At 46.2% G+C, this 17,444-nt stretch overlaps 1 long non-coding RNA gene across 1 annotated transcript; it reads right to left on the reverse strand.

The window, feature by feature from the left end:
• Window positions 1–1,247: 1,247 nt before the first annotated feature.
• On the reverse strand, window positions 1,248–15,630 carry LOC132809470 (uncharacterized). The gene is made up of 3 exons (XR_009642347.1): window positions 15,531–15,630; window positions 10,532–10,638; window positions 1,248–1,354 (listed from the first exon to the last, which is right to left on the reverse strand). It is a non-coding gene; the product is annotated as an uncharacterized LOC132809470 (long non-coding RNA).
• Between the last annotated feature and the right edge of the window lie 1,814 nt (window positions 15,631–17,444).

Consider the following 17,444-nt stretch of genomic DNA (forward strand, 5'->3'; position numbering starts at 1 on the left):
TACACCTGATCAGGTTCCAGGGCTTTATCCACCTTGATGTGATTTAAGACATCCAGTCCCACTTCCCCTGTAACATGGACACTTTTCAAGTTATCACTGTTTATTTCTCCAAACTCTCGAGCTTCCATATACTTCTCCAGTAAAAATGACGTGAAATATTTGCATATATTTCACACCCCCTGTGGTTCCATAGACAGCCTTGTTGACCTTTAAGCGGTCCTATTCTCTGGTCCAGTTAATCTTTTGTCTGTGATATATTCGTTTAATCTCTTTGGATTCTATTCCAGGACATCCCAGAAAGGCCTACTTCAAGGACCGTAACTTTCCTCCGACTTGATCAACAATGCCCTCCAACACATACCCTCCACTTCCCGCACCTCCACCTTTACCCCACCCCTCCAGCCACAATAAAGAATACAGCCCTGCGGTCTTCATCTTCCACCCCACTAATCTCCAGATACAGCGCATTAACCTCTTATTTCTGCTACCTAAAGTCAGACCCCACCATAGACATATTTCCCTCCCCACCGCTATCTGCGTTCCACAGAGACCATTCCCTCTGCACCTCCCTTGTTAGGTCCACACCCTCCCACCAACACATGCTCCACACCTTTGACCTTCCCTTACCGCCACGGGAAATGTAAAACGTTCAGCCACACCTCACTGAGCTCTGTCCAGGACCTCAAAACGATCTTTTCACATCAGGCAGAGATTTGCCTGCACATCCCAAAACCTCATATACTGCATCTGGACACTATGGGAAATTTAACATGGTTCATCCAACTAACCTACACATCTTTGGACTGTAGGAGTAAATTTGAATATCCGAAGGAAACCCTCACAAACACTGGGGAGAATGTGCCAACTCCAACACAGACAGTTGCCTGAGGCTGGTATCAAACCCAGGTCTCTGTTGCTGAGGAAGCAGCGCTAACCACTGAGCCACAATACTGTGGGATCTTTGGTGCTGATGTGCTGCCCCACTGATAACTCAGTCACTCACCCTGCCTCATTTCCTAAGAGGCAGTGATGATGGAGTGAAATTATCACTAGACAGTTAATCCAGAGACCCAGATAACGTTCTGGGGACCTGGGTTTGAATCCCATCACGGCAGATTTTGGAAAGTGAATTCAATAAATATCTGGAAAAAATAATCTAGTGACGACAAGGAATCCATTGTCAATTGTTGAAAAAACCCATGTGGTTCACTCATGACCTTTAGGGAAGGAAAATGCCATCCTTACCTGGTCTGGTCTGCATGGGACTCCAGACCTATAGCAACGTGGTTGATTCTTAACTGCCCACTGGGTAAACGCAGCAATAAATGCTGGCCGAGCCAGTGATAGCCTCATCCTGTGAATGAATAAAGGAAACAGGTCAGGTTTTGTTCCTTCTCTAGTAGGTACATCCTACAAACTCAATCAGAAATGTTCTCGTACACACTGAACAAATACATTTCCATCCAAGCCCTTAACACTACAGCACTCCGAGGCCATGTTGGTAAAGTTAAAACCCCTTATCATTGCAACTATATTTTTACAGATAACTGAGGTCTGCCGGTAAAATTGTGTCTCAATTCCCCGCTGACTATTGGGAGAGAGTCTATAATACAATCCCAGTAAGATGGTCATCCCTTTCTTATTTCTCAGTACCAACCAAATAACTTGCCTGGATGTACTCCCAGGAATATCCTCCCGAAGCCCAGCCATAATGTTATCCCTAATCAAAAACACCTCTCCCCCTGCTCTGTTGTCCCCTTGCTATAGCATCTATACCCTGGAACATTAAGCTGCTAGTCCTATCCATCCCTGAGTGCTGCCTCTGTAATTGCTGTAATATCCCAGTGCCATGTTCAAAACCATACCCTGAGCCCACCTGCCTGACCTGTCAGGTCTCTTGCACTGAAATAAATGCAGTGTAACTGGTCCGTCCCACCTCATTCTGTAGCTTGCTCTTGCCTGCCTTGACAGTCTGATCTGGTGAACAGTACCAGCCTCAGACTCACCTCTTTTCTCACTATCTCTTTAGGATTACCCCGACTCCCTCACTGGTTTAATGCCTCCCGAGTGGCACTAGCAAATCTCCCTGCTCCTCAGGACCCCATGCTTTCCCCTTCCTATGTCATTGGTACCAATGTACAATGTCCTCCCACTGGTTATTTTCCCCTTTGAGAATGTTCTGCTCCCTCAGAGATATCCTTGACACTGGCACCAGGGCAGCACCACCCCATTCTGATCTCTCACTGTCAGCTGCAGAAACGGCAGACTGTGCCCCTGACGAGAGAGTCCCCTATCACCATCGATCGTGTGGAACTGGATACACCTCACATTATGTTAGAAGCCAGTCTCAGTCCCAGTAACTTGGCTGTCAGTGCTACTTTCCCCTGAAAGTCTATTACCACCTACATTTTCCAAAACAGTACACTTGTCTGAGATGGGGATAGCCACAGGAGACTCCTGCAGTACCTACCTACCTCTCCTAGCTTTTCTGGAGGTAACCCACCTACCTGACTGTATCTGCAGTATCCTGAGACTGCCGCCTATCACACTCCCGGGCTCCTGTCAATTCCTCACTGCCTTTAATCACTCCTCCACCAATCCATGTGATCCAATAGGATTTGCAATCACACTTCTTGCAGACAAATCATCAGGTTCATTGAAACTCTCCCTAATCTTCCGCACCCGACAGGAACAGTAGGCCACTCTACAACAGGCCAGAGAGGTCACTGCTTGGTTTTATTCACTGGAGGGTGCCTTTGCTGCCCAGACCAGTATTTATTGGCCACCTTTACTTGTCTTGGAGAAAGTGGTGGTTAACCGCCTTCCTGAAATGCTGCAGTCCATGTACACCACAGTGATGTTTGGACAACAATCCCCCTCTGGCCCCACAACCCTCCCTGTCTCCGTAATCCCCCTCCGGCTTCACCGCCCTCCCTGTCTCCGTAATCCCCCTCCGGCCCCACAGCCCTCCCTGTCTCCGTAATCCCCCCTCCGGCTTCACCACCCTCCCTGTCTCTGTAATCCCCCTCCGGCTTCACCACCCTCCCTGTCTCTGTAATCCCCCTCCGGCTTCACCACCCTCCCTGTCCCTGTAATCCCCCTCCGGCCTCACCACCCTCCCTGTCTCCGTAATCCCCCTCCGGCCTCACCACCCTCCCTGTCTCCGTAATCCCCCTCCGGCCTCACCACCCTCCCTGTCTCTGTAATCCCCCTCCGGCCCCACCACCCTCCCTGTCTCTGTAATCCCCCTCCGGCCCCACCACCCTCCCTGTCTCTGTAATCCCCCTCCAGCCCCACAACTCTCCCTGTCTCTGTAATCCCCCTCTGGCTTCAGAAATTACATGTCCGTGGCATAAGATTTTTATTTGGATTCGTTTTTGTTTAATAAACCACCTCCCCCCTCCACAAAAAAGTGACATATTTCACCCCCAAACAAATTTCTGTTGATTGCCTTTTTGGAGAGGCCGACACATGGACACCGCAGTATTTTATCTCACATTGTACACGTAGAATGATGGAACTTGCTTTTAAATATTGCTAAAAAAGGAAGGCAATGGCTTAATGGTATTCCTGCCAGATGATTGAAATGTACAGTGTTCCGAGGATTAGGGATAGAATCCCAACATGGCTGATGGCAGCATCGGAATCCAATACAATCTAGAATGAAAAGGCGAATGATGACCATGAAACTATTGTCGATTGTTAGAAAACCCATCTGGTTCACTAATGTCCTGTAGGGAAGGAAACTGTCATCCTCACCTGGTCTGGCCTACATGTGACTCCAGACCCACAGCAATGTGGTTAACTCTCAACTGCCCTCAGGAAAAATACTTTAAAAACTGTTAACAAATACCCCGCAGGTATCACTTAAAAACTGGCTGTTCCCAATGGGACCATGTGAATTTCTGAACGGCCTGAACTAAAACGGAGTTTCAGCTTCACCTTCTCCCCGTCTCCCCTCACTCTGTTTACACCCAACTCCAGAACACTCTCATTGAGCCAAGCAGCCCTCTCAGTGCAGCCCTGTCATTTTCATTGCCTGCTCACACCTACACTGCCCTCAGCCTCCTGTACTGTTCCAGTGTATCTCAATGGGAGCTCAGGGACAGCATCTCATCTTTCAGTTCAGCCCTTTGTAACCCCAGAGTCAACATGGCCCTCAGCAGTTTCTGAATGAACAAACAGTTGTCAGAAGCTGGAACATCCCACCTGAAAAGGTACTGGAATTTGAGTCTAAAAGGAGTTTTAATGAGAAGTTTGCAGGTAATTGAAAATATCAAGTTTACAGGTTAACATCATGAAGTGGGTGATTGGGTCTAAATCTGAGAGTTCTTACAACGAGACAAGGTGTAATTTGGATAAATCTGTGCTCCCTCTCAGGCCAATATCTCCTTCCTCAGCTGCATGGCCCAGAACAGAGCACACACCCAAAGGGTGATCCAAACATGAATTTGTACATCTTTCTGCTTAACAAAAGTATTGGAGATATTTTCCCACAAACAGAACTGACAAACCTTTCTCCTTCCACAGTTAAATGCCAATGATATTCAGATCCTGATGACTCCATTGACTGTAAAAACTTACTTTTGAGATCCCAACCTCAATTATTCTGATTTACTATCCTATGAAATAAATTGACAAAACAAAACAGAATATAAAGACATACCTTTCTCTTGGTTTGTGCTTGATGTGTAAATGCCTCTCCTAAAATCACATGCCCCCCCTCCCCCACCCCCATCCCAGAAAGAGGACATGTCCATGCCCCTCACTGTACCTTGCCCCCAATAAAGATGGCGGCCATATCCCAGGACCTATCACCGCCTGAGGGCCGCAGCCATTTTCCCATCTGCTGCAAACGCGGGATTAAGAGTTTCTAATTCAGACTAACGACCCGCACAGAGTGTAATTAAAACTTCCCAGTCTGAAGTGACTCATTATCTCCCTGTCTCTGAGGCCACTCTCCCCTTCCCTGTTTGCCTCTCCCACATTCACCAACGGCCGAGTCACGTGGCACTGCACAGGCGGAGTTACTGGTGACGTGTCATCCCACTGGCCACGCCCCTCATTCACTCCCATTGTTTGGATGACCAGCTGGTTCCACTTGGTCCACCAGTCCCACCACCTTTTCCTATTGGTCCGAAGCTGCCATCAATCAGCTGGACCCCATTGTGAGGTCAGTGGTGGGATCCTCCCCCTGCCTGAATCAAACCCGGAAGGTGGATGGATGGTGTCAATCAGGAACAACAAGCAGGAGGTGCTGGGAAAGCTCAGCAGGTCTGGCAGCATCTGGGAACAGGAATCTGTCCAGTGGCCCTTCCTCAGAACCGATGGGAGCTGGGAACATTAGAATCCTGACAGTGTGGAAACAGGCCATTCGGCCCAAAAAGTCCACAGCGTCCCTCCGAAGGGTATCCCACCCAGACCCATTCCCCTACCCTATTACTGTATATTTCTCCTGACTAATGCACCTCACCTACACATCCCTGAGCATTATGGGAAATTTAGCTTGGCCAATTCAACTAACCTGCAGATCTTTGTACTGCAGGAGATAGGGGTTAAAGAGTAAATAATGGGCAGGGACAGAACCCAGAGAGAGACCAGAACATTTGGAAAGACAAAAGGAGTGGATTACAATCTGACTGGGAGGGTGCATAGCTGTTAATGGAGGGGACAGGAACCTGTGTCTGGCAGTGGTGGTGGCGGAAATGGTGACTGATGATCTACGTTCTGCTGAAAAACAGACCCCGAGCTTCCAGCTGCCTGCCACTTTAACACACGAGCCTGTTCCCTGGCCAACATCTGTCTCATGCTTACTGCAGTGTTCCAGCGAGGCCAGAACATACCAAATGACCCCGTATTTCAAGGACTGCAATTTCCCCTCCCATGTGGTCAATACCATTCACTTTATCTCCTCCACTTCCCGCACCTCTGCCTTTCAAACCCACACCTCCAACTGCAACAAGGATAGAACCACCCCCCCCCAAGTCCTTACCTTTCACCCAGATACAACACATCATCCCCTGCCATTTCCACCCAGATACAACACATCATCCCTGCCATTTCCACCACCTACAATCAGACCGCACCACCAGATTCTTAAGGGGTTTGACAGAATAAATACTGATGTGTCTGAGGGTAAATACTGAGAGGGGAGTCTGAAACCAGATTCCGAGTCAGTCACAGAATCAAGGGTTCTGTTTCGGATTCATCAAGTTTAAGGCAACACAGACACGGGTAAGGGGCTTCAGTAGCAATGGAGCTGGGGTGAGGAGGAGACAAGCAACGTTCAAGAGATTGGAATTCCTGGTGTTTGGGATTGTGTAGATGTCTGATCAGAAGGTCAGCTTTGCGTCAGATATAACTGCAATACTGTGAAGAGTGTAGTTCCCAGCGAGAGGGAGGGGCTCAGCAGTCAGGGAAAGAAATTTGTCACGCAACAGGTTTAACCATTACAATGCTTCATTGGAGGGAACTGCACCTAATCGAGTAGTGGGAATGTGGTAAGCAGTTTGATAACTGAGTAACAGTGGAGTAATGGAGAGGGATGATGGGGAGGGAGAGCTGGGCATTGTCAGTGTACATGTGAAACCCAACATGGTGCTTTTGCACAATGTCACCTCCTGGCTGTGTGTACGTGAGATACAGAAGGGACCAAGGACACCAAATGCAAGGAATTCAAAAAGGAAAGGGAGAGTGGAAATGGAGCAGGATTTTGGGAGAGAAGGACATAATCAGAAAAGACTGAACAAGGAACAATATCTGTGAATCGGTGAGGGGGACTGATGAGGATAAGGAGGAAAAAAAAAGAGTTGGAAAGTCTATGGTTTAATGAGATTAGGGTGAGGGGCAGGTGAGGGGCTGCAGATCAGATTATCTCAGTCTTAGTGACAGAGAAACTCCATGTGCTCCTGATCTTGTTGTTGGAGAGAAGGATGGAGGAGACAGGATGATGGACAGTGTTTCACAAAGAAACAAAACCTGGGTAAGTGATATTTAAAGTGAGTGAACAAACCGAATGTATTTAACTTTTATCCAAAATATTAAAACAAACGACTGAAGTCCTAGTTCGAATCCCAACTTGGCAGATGGCGGAATCTGAATTCAAGAAAAAAATAATCGGAATTAGGAATCTCCTGATCTCCACGGAACCATTGTCAATGGCGAAAAAAATCCTGCCAACCCGACAGTGGCCCAGCCAGCTACTCACTGTATTAATCACTGCAAAGTCTCAACAAAGGAATGAAACTAGATGGACCACTCGGTATCTAACAGGGCACCAGAAAATACAACCACAGAATCAGCCCTCTCGATGGTGCAATGTCCTCCAGACTAACATCTGGAGTTCGGTGCCAAAATGTGCAGAGCTGTCTCACAGACCAATCAAGGAACAGCCTGACATAATCATACTCATGAAATCAACCCTTACAGACAATGACCAGATATCACCATCACCATCCCAGGATATTGAGAGTGTTGTGATGGAAAGCACAACAGGTCAGGCAGCATCCAAGCAGAAGGAGAATCGACGTTTCGAGCCTAAGCTCTTCATCACCCTGACCTGCTGTGCTTTTCCAGCACCACACTCTCGACTCTGATCTCCAGCATCTGCAGTCTTCACTTTCTCCTGAAATCTCTGGATACGTCCGGTCCCACCAGCCGGACAGACCAGGCAGAGATGGTGGCACAGACAGGGAGGATTTGCCCTCGGAGTACTCAGCATTGACTCCGGACACCAGGAAATCTCATGGCTCCTGCTGATTACCACGTACCATCCTCCCTTGGCTGATGAATCACTTCTCCTTCATGTTGAACACCATTAGAAGAAGCACTGAGGAAGTAAAATGGTGTCAAACGTACTCTGGGTACAGGATTTCAATTTCCACAATCGAGACTAGCTCTGCAACAGAATTACTGACTGAGCTGGTCAGGTCCTGAAGGACATAGCTGCTCAACTGAGTCTGCAGCGAGTGGTGAGGGAACCAACAAGAGGGAAAAACATACTTGATCTCATTGTTATGAATTGACCAGCGGCAGATACATCTGTCCATGACAGTATCAGTAAGAGCGACCATCACACATTCCTTTTGGAGACACAAGTCTTGGCTTAAAGTTGAGAAAAACCTCCATTGTGTTGAGTGACACTATCACTGTTCTAAATGGGACAGACTTTGAAGAGATGTAGGAACTCAAACTGGGTATCTCTGAGGCACTGTGGGACATCAACAGCAGCAGAACTGTACTCCAGCACAATCTGTAATCTCATGGGTTTGTAAATCCTGCTCTCACCCATCACAATTGACAGGAAAGGAGGGCATGCCCACAGCAGCACCAGCCATACCTAAAAATGAAGTGCCAACCTGGTGAAGCTACCAAGCAGGACTATCTGCATAATCAAACAGCATCAGCAGCAAGCAACAGAGCTAAGTGATCCTACATCCAATGGATCAGATCAGAGCTCTGCAGTTCTGCCACACCCAGTTGTGAACAGTGAGGGACAATTAAACAACTCACTGGAGGAAGCATCACAGGTATCCCCACCCTTACTGATGGAGGGGCCTCACACACCCATGCACCAGATAAGACAACAGCATTTGCAGCAATCCGTATCCAGAAGTGCAAAGTGGGATGATCCATCTCAGCCTTCTCCAGTGGTTTCCAACATCACAGATGTGAGCTTTAAGCCAGTTCGATTCAGTTTGAATAACATCAAGAAGTGGTTAAGTAGTGTAAAGGCTACGGGCCCTGCCAATATTCTGGCAATAGTACAGATGGCTTGTGCTCCAGAACTTGCCACCCACCAAGCCAAGTACCGCTCCAGCACTGGCATCTACTGACATTGTGGAATATTGCCCAGGGATGTTCAACACAACATCACAGGGCAATCCAACCCAGCCAATTTCCTTCTATCAGTCCACACTCGATCAGCAGTAAAATGATGGAAGATGCCATCAACAGGGCTACCAAGCAGCAGCTTCTCAGCAACAGCCAGCTGAGTGACACTCATTTTAGGCTCCACCAGGGTCACTCAGCTCCCGATTGTGTCACCGCCCTGATTCACAACCTGACAACCAGCTGAATCCCAGAGGTGAGGTGAGGGGACAGCCCAGTCCCACTCCAACACCACTATTTCTAGCTGATTCTAACCTTGTATCAGCTCATATACTCTCATCCACCTTGTGTTACCTCCAGACTTCATTATCCAAACACACTCCTGGCCAACTTCCTACATTCAACCTCCCTGTAATCTCAAGAAAAACTAAATCTCTGCTACCCAAGTACTCCTTTGTACCAAAACTTGTTGATCCATCAAAAGGCTCCACTTCATAATCAACAACATAGAGCCACGGAGATGTACAGGATGGAAATAGACCCTTCAATCCAACCTGTCCATGCCGAACAGATATCCCAACCTGAAAATGTGTTGCTGGTCAAAGCACAGCAGGCCAGGCAGCATCTCAGGAATAGAGAATTCGACGTTTCGAGCATAAGCCCTTCATCAGGAAGGGCTGATGAAGGGCTTATGCTCGAAACGTCGAATTCTCTATTCCTGAGATGCTGCCTGGCCTGCTGTGCTTTGACCAGCAACACATTTTCAGCTGTGATCTCCAGCATCTGCAGACCTCATTTTTTACTCGAAGATATCCCAACCTGATCTAGTCTCACCTGCCAGCATCCGGCCCACATCCCTCAATTTAAAATTCTCACCCTTGATGTAATTCCTGGCTGTGACCATCCCTAGCTCGCTGTATCTCACACCCTTTGAGACCTCGACAACCCATTCTGTTCGAGACTCCCAATGATCTGTTAATTCATTACCTCACCTGTGTGGCTGCTTTTACAGTTGCCAAAGCAACAAGGTCTGAAATTCACAGCCAAAACCTCACAGGTCTGCTTTCCTCCTTTAAGACATTCCTCAAAACCTGCTTATTTGGCAATGCTTTTGGTCACCTGACCTAATATCATCCTTCTCTGGCCTTATGTCTAAAGTTCCCAATAATATTTTTGTGAAATTATAAGCATGATGACAAAACTACAAACTGTTCTTGATTTGGACATTACCTTGAAATAATCACTGTTGCTGTAATGAATACTCTGTAATGTTTCTTAAAATCTGATTGAAGATTTGTAGCTCGGGTATCCGTTGTTGTGGTTCTGCTCGCCGAGCTGGAAGTTTTTGCTGCAAACGTTTCGTTCCCTGGCTAGGGAACATCATCAGTGCTGTTGGAGCCTCGTGTGAAGCGCTGCTTTGATGTTTCTTCCGGTATTTATATTGGTTTGTTCTTGCCGCTTCCGGGTGTCAGTTTCAGCTGCAGTGATTTGTATGTGGGGTCCACATACAAATCACTGCAGCTGAAACTGACACCCGGAAGCGGCAAGAACAAACCAATATAAATACCGGAAGAAACATCAAAGCAGCGCTTCACACGAGGCTCCAACAGCACTGATGATGTTCCCTAGCCAGGGAACGAAACGTTTGCAGCAAAAACTTCCAGCTCGGCGAGCAGAACCACAACAATGTAATGTTTCTTACCCAACCACATTGTGGGAGCACCTTCACCACACAGACTGCAGCTGTACAAGAAAGTCAAACATCACCCTCTCCCCAGGCAACAGGGCTTTGGCATTAATCACTGGGATCTGTGGAAGGAGAAACACAGTTGATGTTTCAGGGAATGCAAAATGGATTACAGAGAATGGAAATGGTGCAGAATTTGATAGTCAGAAATGGAAGGAAAATACACTTGCTTATTGGAAAAAAGAATTCTTGACAGTCAATGATTTTCCAGAAAAAAATAATAAGCAGCATATGGTCAGGGGCTGGGCAGCAGTGAAAAATTAACTTCCAAAAATGTCTATAAAAGTAATAGTAAAATACTGAACAGACCAAAAATACACCCATTGTTCGAGACTGAGGAAGCTAGATATTGACAAAGTGGTCATGAGGGAGCCCAGAGATGAAGCAGAGCAGTATAAGCTGTTATGATCCCACAGTCATAGAGATGTATAGCATCGACACAGACCCTTCAGTCTATCTCATCCATGCCAACAAGGTATCCAAACCTAATCTATTCCCATTTGCCAGCACTTGGCCCATATCCCTGTAAACGCTTTCTAATCATATCATGTGTCTATTTAGATACATTTAACATGTTTTAATTGTACAAGCCTCCACCACTTCCTCTGGCAGATCATTCCATCCACTGCATCAAAGAGTTGCCCTTTAGTCCCCTTTGAAATTTTATCCGTTCACCATAAAGCAATGCCATTTACTTATGGATACCACCACTCCAGGGAAAACACCTTGTTCATTTATTCTATTCATGACCCTCATGATTGTATAAACATCCATAACATCACCGCTCAGTCTATGACAGTCCAGGGAAAACAGACCCAGCCTTTTGTGCCTCACCCTGTAGCGCAAATCCTCCAACCCTAACAACATCCTTGGAAGTCTTCTTTGAAACCTTTCAAGTTTCACAGCACCCTTCTGATAGGAGGCAGGTCAGAACTGCACACAATATTCCAAAAGTGGCCGACCGAATGCCCTGTACAGCAACATGACCTCACACATCCTGTACTCAATGCTCGAACCAATAAAGGAAAATATACTAAACACCTTCTTCATCATCCTGCCTGCAACTTGATTTGCAAGGACTATGAACCTGCAGTCCAAGGTCTCTTTGTTCCGCAGAGGTCTCCAGGGCCTGGCCATTCAGTGTATAAGTCCTGCCCCGATTTGCTTTTCCAAACTGCAGCACCTCACATTTATCTAAATTATACCCCAACTGATCAATGTCTCATTGTAATCTGAGGTAACCTTCTTCACTGTCCACAATACCTCCAATTTTGTATGACCTGCAAACTCATTTACGATACCAAATCATTTAAATGAATGATGAAACAAATCCAGAAATAAACATCCATTTCTCTGAGTTAGAATGTGCTCTGTGTAAATCCTGCCCAATGACTCTGTACCAGAGAAAGGCTGCACATGTGCCTGGCTACACCTTGTCCCCTACAAAGCTGGCGGCTCCGCACGTGTCCAGTGAACTCTTGTCCCGAATAAAGATGGCGGCACGCACCCATGCCTGCAGCCACACTGAGGCAATTCCCCCGTTTTTGGAAAACACGAGACTGGGATGTTTCAAAATGTGTGTTTTCTGATGTGCACATTTTGTTTGTAAAACCTCTCCGCTCATACAGAATCTCTCTCACCTCCTGCGGTTCCACAGACAGCCTGGATGTTTGCGGGTACCTATTCTCTGCCTGGTTACTCGTTTGTCCTGAGTGTGTTTGTACAATCACTTGGGATTCTCCTTAAACCCATTTCCTAAAGCTATGTCATGTCCCCTTTTTGCTCCTCCTGGTTTACCTCGAGTATAATCCTACTGCCCCTATACTCCTCTAGGGATTCACACAAACACAGCTCTCTGTACCTGCCTTATGCCTCCTTCATTTTCTTGTCCAGACCCTCAATTTTTTGAGAGGCAGCATTCTCTACACCTCCCAGCCTTGGCCTTAACAGGAACATACTGTCTATATACTCTCATTGTCACAGGCCTATGGAGGCAATAGCAGATGAGGACAGAGAAGCAATCACTCCCAGTAAAGAGGCAATGTTGGGAAAGATAACAGCCTCAAGGTAGCTGGGTCTCCTGGCCCTGATGGAATGCATTCGAGGGACTAAAGGAGATGGGGGTGGGTGGGGGGGGGGAATAACAAATAAACTCGTGATAATTCACTAAAATTTGTTGGGTTCTGGGATGGTTTTGACAGACTGGAAGCTGCAAATTGCTACTACTATTCTTCAAAAAGGACAAGTTAGCTTAACTTCTGTACTCGAGAAAATGCTTGAATCTCTCAAGGAAGTAGTGGTGAGAAATCTGGGTAGAAATTGTCTCATTTCGCAGACACAGCATGGATTCATGAAAGGCAGGTCACGTTTAATGGATTGACTGGAATTATTTCAGGATACGACGAGTGCTTTGGACAAGGGGAACTCGGTGGAGGTGGTGTACCTGGATTTCCAGAAGGTATTCGATAAGTTGCCACACAAAAGGCTGCTGTATAAGGTAAAGATGCACAGCATTATGGGTAATTATCATTGATACAGGATCGGTTCACCAACAAAAAATAAATAATGGGGATAAAGGGGTGTTTGAATTAGTGTTGGCACTACAACTGTTTGCAATTTACACAAATGTTTTGGAGTTGAGGACCAAGTGTACGGTGTCAGAGTTCACATTTGATACAAAGATGAGTAAAGCAATGTCTGCAGAGGCCACTGTCAGTCTGCACAGGGATACAGAGAGGTTAAGTGAGTTGGTAAAGATCTGGCAGATGGAGGACAATGTTGGAAATGGACGGTCATCCATTTTGGTCGGACTAACAACAAACTGGATGATGAAATGATAAACTTGCAGCAGGCTGCTGTGCAGAGGGAGCTGGGTGTCCTTGTGCATGAATCACAGGAAGCTGGTTTGCAGGTACAGCAGGTAATTAAGGCAGTGAAGGGAATATTGTCCTTCATTGCCAGAGGGATGGTTATGCTGCAGCTGTACAGGGGGCTGGGGAGGCCACACCTGGAGTACTGTGTACAGGTTTGATCCCCTTACATTAGCAAGGATGTACTGGCACTAGAGGGAGTACAGAGGAGGGTCACTAGTTTGAGTTGGGAGTTGAGAGGGTTGGTGTATGTGGAGAGATTGAGAAAACATGTTCTATACTCATTGTAATTTAGAAGAATGGGACGTTGGATAGGAAACAAATAAAATTATGAGGGGAGGAGATAAGACAGAAGCAGGGAGGCTATTTCCACTGGGGATGGGTCCAACTCCAGAGCCTCAAAATAAGGGGGAGTAGATTTAGGACTGAGATCAGGAGGAGCTTCTTCAGCTAAAGGGTTGTGAATCTGTGGAATTCCCTGCCGAGTGCAGCATTTGATGTTATCAACTTGAATGCCTTTCAGGCAAAATGTAGATTTGTGAACAGGAAAGGAATTAAGAGTTATGGTGAGAGAGCAGGAAAGTGGAGCTGAGGCCATGAAAAGGTCAGCCCTGCTTTTATTGAATGGCAGAGCAGGCTGGAGGGCCAGGTGAAAGTTCTTGCCTCGTGCCATCAAAATCAGCCTTTGTCCAATTCAGAACCTTAACATGTAGATCTGGTCTATTATTTTCTGTAACTATTTTAAAACTAGTAGAGTTATCAGAGAATCCCAACAGTGTGGAAGCAGGTCATTCAGCCCATCACATTGATACTGACCCTGAGAGCCTCCTCACCTCCCCCAGTAACATTGCATTTCCCAGGGCCACCCAACCTGCACATCCCTGTGGACAATTCAGCCTGGATAATCCAACCTATCCTGCACATCTTTGGACTGTGGGAGGAAACCAGAGAACCTAGACAAAATCCATGCAGAATACCCCAATAAGGTGGTCATCCCTTTCTTATTTCCCAGTTCCAACGAAATAACTTCAATGGGCGTACTCCCAGCAATATCTTCCCTCAGCAAAAACATAATGCTACTCCCCCTCCTCTCTTGTCCCCCTTTCAATTCTTCGTATAGCATCTATACCCTGGAACATTAAGCTGCCAGTCCTATCCATCCCTGAGTGATACCTCTGTAGTTGCTATAATATCCCAGTGCCATGTTCAAAACCATACCCTGAGCTCATCTGCCTTCCCTGTCAGGCCTCTTCTATTGAGGTAAATGCAGTGCAACTGCTCAGTCCGACTTCATTCTGTGCCTTGCCCTTGCCTGCCTTGACTATTTGACTTCTGACCTGTACCAGTCTCAGACATACTCTTTCCTCATTATCTTATTGGGTTTACACCCACTCCCTCACTGGTTTAATGCCTCCCGAGTATCACTAATATCTCCCTGTCTGGATGTTAACACCTTCCAATTCAGGTACAATCCATCCTTCTTATGCAGGTCAACTCTACTCCAGAGGAGATCACAATGATCCAAAAAAATGTGAATCCTTTTCCCCTGCACCAGTTCCTTAGCCACTCATCCAGCACCTCCTCCTCCTCTGTAATATGGACATTTTTCAGGATGTCACCATTTATTTCCCCACATTCTATATCTCCCATGTACTTCTTCACAGTAAACACTGATGCAAAACACTGGTTTCCTATCTCGCCCATCGCCTGCAGCTCCACACAATGGCTGCCTTGCTGATCTTGGAGGGTCTCTATTTTCTCCCTAGTTAGCCTTTTTTTCTTCATGTATTTATAGAAGCCCTTCGGATTATTCTTAAACCTATTCGCCAAAGCTATCTCACGTCCCTTTTTTGCCTCCTGATCTCCCTCTTAATTATACTCCTACTGCCTTTATACTCAATTTTTTTGGATTGGAATAAATGCAAAATATAACAACCTGACAAAACAGACGAGGGCAGGACTTGCTCTCAATAAAAGTAGGGCCTTGAGTAGTGATATGGGAACAGAGAGATCGAGGGCTTCACGTCTTTGAAGTTTGTGTTACATGTAGACAGGGTGGTTAATAAGGTGCTAAGCACACTGACCTTGATTGTTCAGACCTTGGAGTACAGGAGTTGGGACGTTATGTTGAGGATGTACAAGATGTTGGGGAGGCCTCTTCTGGAATACTCTGTCCAGCTCTGGTTGTGCTGTTATAGGAAGGAGATTATTAAATTGGAGCAGGTTCAGAAGAGATTTACCAGCATGTTGCCATGAATGGAGGGATTGTGTTCTAAGGAGAGGCTGGATAGGCTGGGAATTTTTTCACTGGCATGCACGAGGTTGAGGCGTGAGCTTATTAGAGGTTTATAAAATTAGAACGAGTGTAGACAGGGTGAATAGCCGGGGGAGAGGGGGATTCAAAACTCGGGTGCATTCATTTTGAGAAGAAATGAGAAAGATTTGAGAAAATACATGAAGGTTTTAATAAAAAAGATACACGTGTGGAATGAACTTCCAGAGGAAGTGGTAGCTGTGAATACAATTACAATATTGAAAAGACATTCAGATAAGTACATAAATAGGAAATATTTGGATGGATGTGGACCAAGCGGAGGCAGGTACAATTAGTTCAGTTTGGAATTATGGTCGGCATGGACTGGTTGGACCACATGGCCTGTTTCCTTGCTGTATAACATTATGACTCTAATCCTCACGATCCCTAAATTCCTCCATCCTCAACTCGCCTGATCAATGTCACCTAAACCATCCTCACAACTCTTCCTTATTTATATAATTCCTCACTAGCCACAGAACGCTCCCTATCTCATGTCCTCCAGTTTCTCAAATCTCTGCGATATGTGCCTTTCTTTAGTTCCAACCTTGAGGATGCCCTCATTCACTCCGATTGGTTGGAGGACAAACTCATACGACCTGGTCCTCCAGTACTGCCCTCTGGCCCTATTGGCCTGCGCTGACATCACTCACCTCACAATGGGCCCCGGATGATTGGTGGGATCCTCCCTCTCTCTGCTCTGGGATGAGCTTCATCATTCACAGTGAATGGGACAGTATCACAGAGCACAGGGGCTGGGGGCTATTCAGCCCATTGGGGCTGTACTCTCTCCCTCTAGAAATGCTGCAAATCTGTCCCAATTCCCTTCCCATTTGCCCATAGCACCCCAAATCTTCCCTTAAAAGGTAAAATTCCAAATCTGTTTATGAATAATTGCTGAGTCTGTGTCCAGCTGCCATTCAGACTGTTCCAGATGCTCAGAACTTACTGAAGAACATAATGTTCACATATTCACTTATTATTTGCCAATTACCTGAAAATAGTTACTAAAATTGTGACATTGTTAACAATTCCCCTCTCTCTGCAAATTAAATATCTTAGAAACAAATTTGCAGCTGATCAAAATCACTGCTTAACCTTCTCAGCTCCAAGAACAATTATCTGTGCTTCTGCTAGCTCTCCACAAAAGAGGAACACATCTTATTTTCATTTATTAGTGTCATAGAGATGTACAGCACAGAAACAGACCTTTGGTCCAATTTGTCCATGCCAACTAGGAATCCTCAACAACTGGAGCCCCATTTGCCAGCGATTGGTCCGTATCACTTGAAACCCTTCCTGTCCATGTACCCAATCAGATGCCTTTCAAATGTTGTAATTGTATCAGCCTCCACTACTTCATCTGGCAGCTCATTCCACACACACACCACACACAGCTTGAAAACTTTGCCCCTTAGATCCGTTTTAAATCTTTGCCCTCTCAACTTAAGCCCATGCGATTGTTTTGAACCCACCTAACTGGGGGGAAAAGACCCTGGCTGTTCACCGTATCCATGCCCCTCATGATTTTATAAATCCCCATGAAGTCACCTCTCAGTCTTTGACTCTCCAGGGAAATTAACCCTGGCCTATTCAGCCTCTCCCTGTAGCCCAAATCCTCCAATCCTAGCAAAGTCTTTGTAAATCTTGTCTGAACTCTTTCAAGATTCACAACATCCTTCCC

Source organism: Hemiscyllium ocellatum, unplaced genomic scaffold, assembly GCF_020745735.1.
Source record: "Hemiscyllium ocellatum isolate sHemOce1 unplaced genomic scaffold, sHemOce1.pat.X.cur. scaffold_125_pat_ctg1, whole genome shotgun sequence".
Taxonomy (NCBI): Eukaryota; Metazoa; Chordata; class Chondrichthyes; order Orectolobiformes; family Hemiscylliidae; genus Hemiscyllium; species Hemiscyllium ocellatum.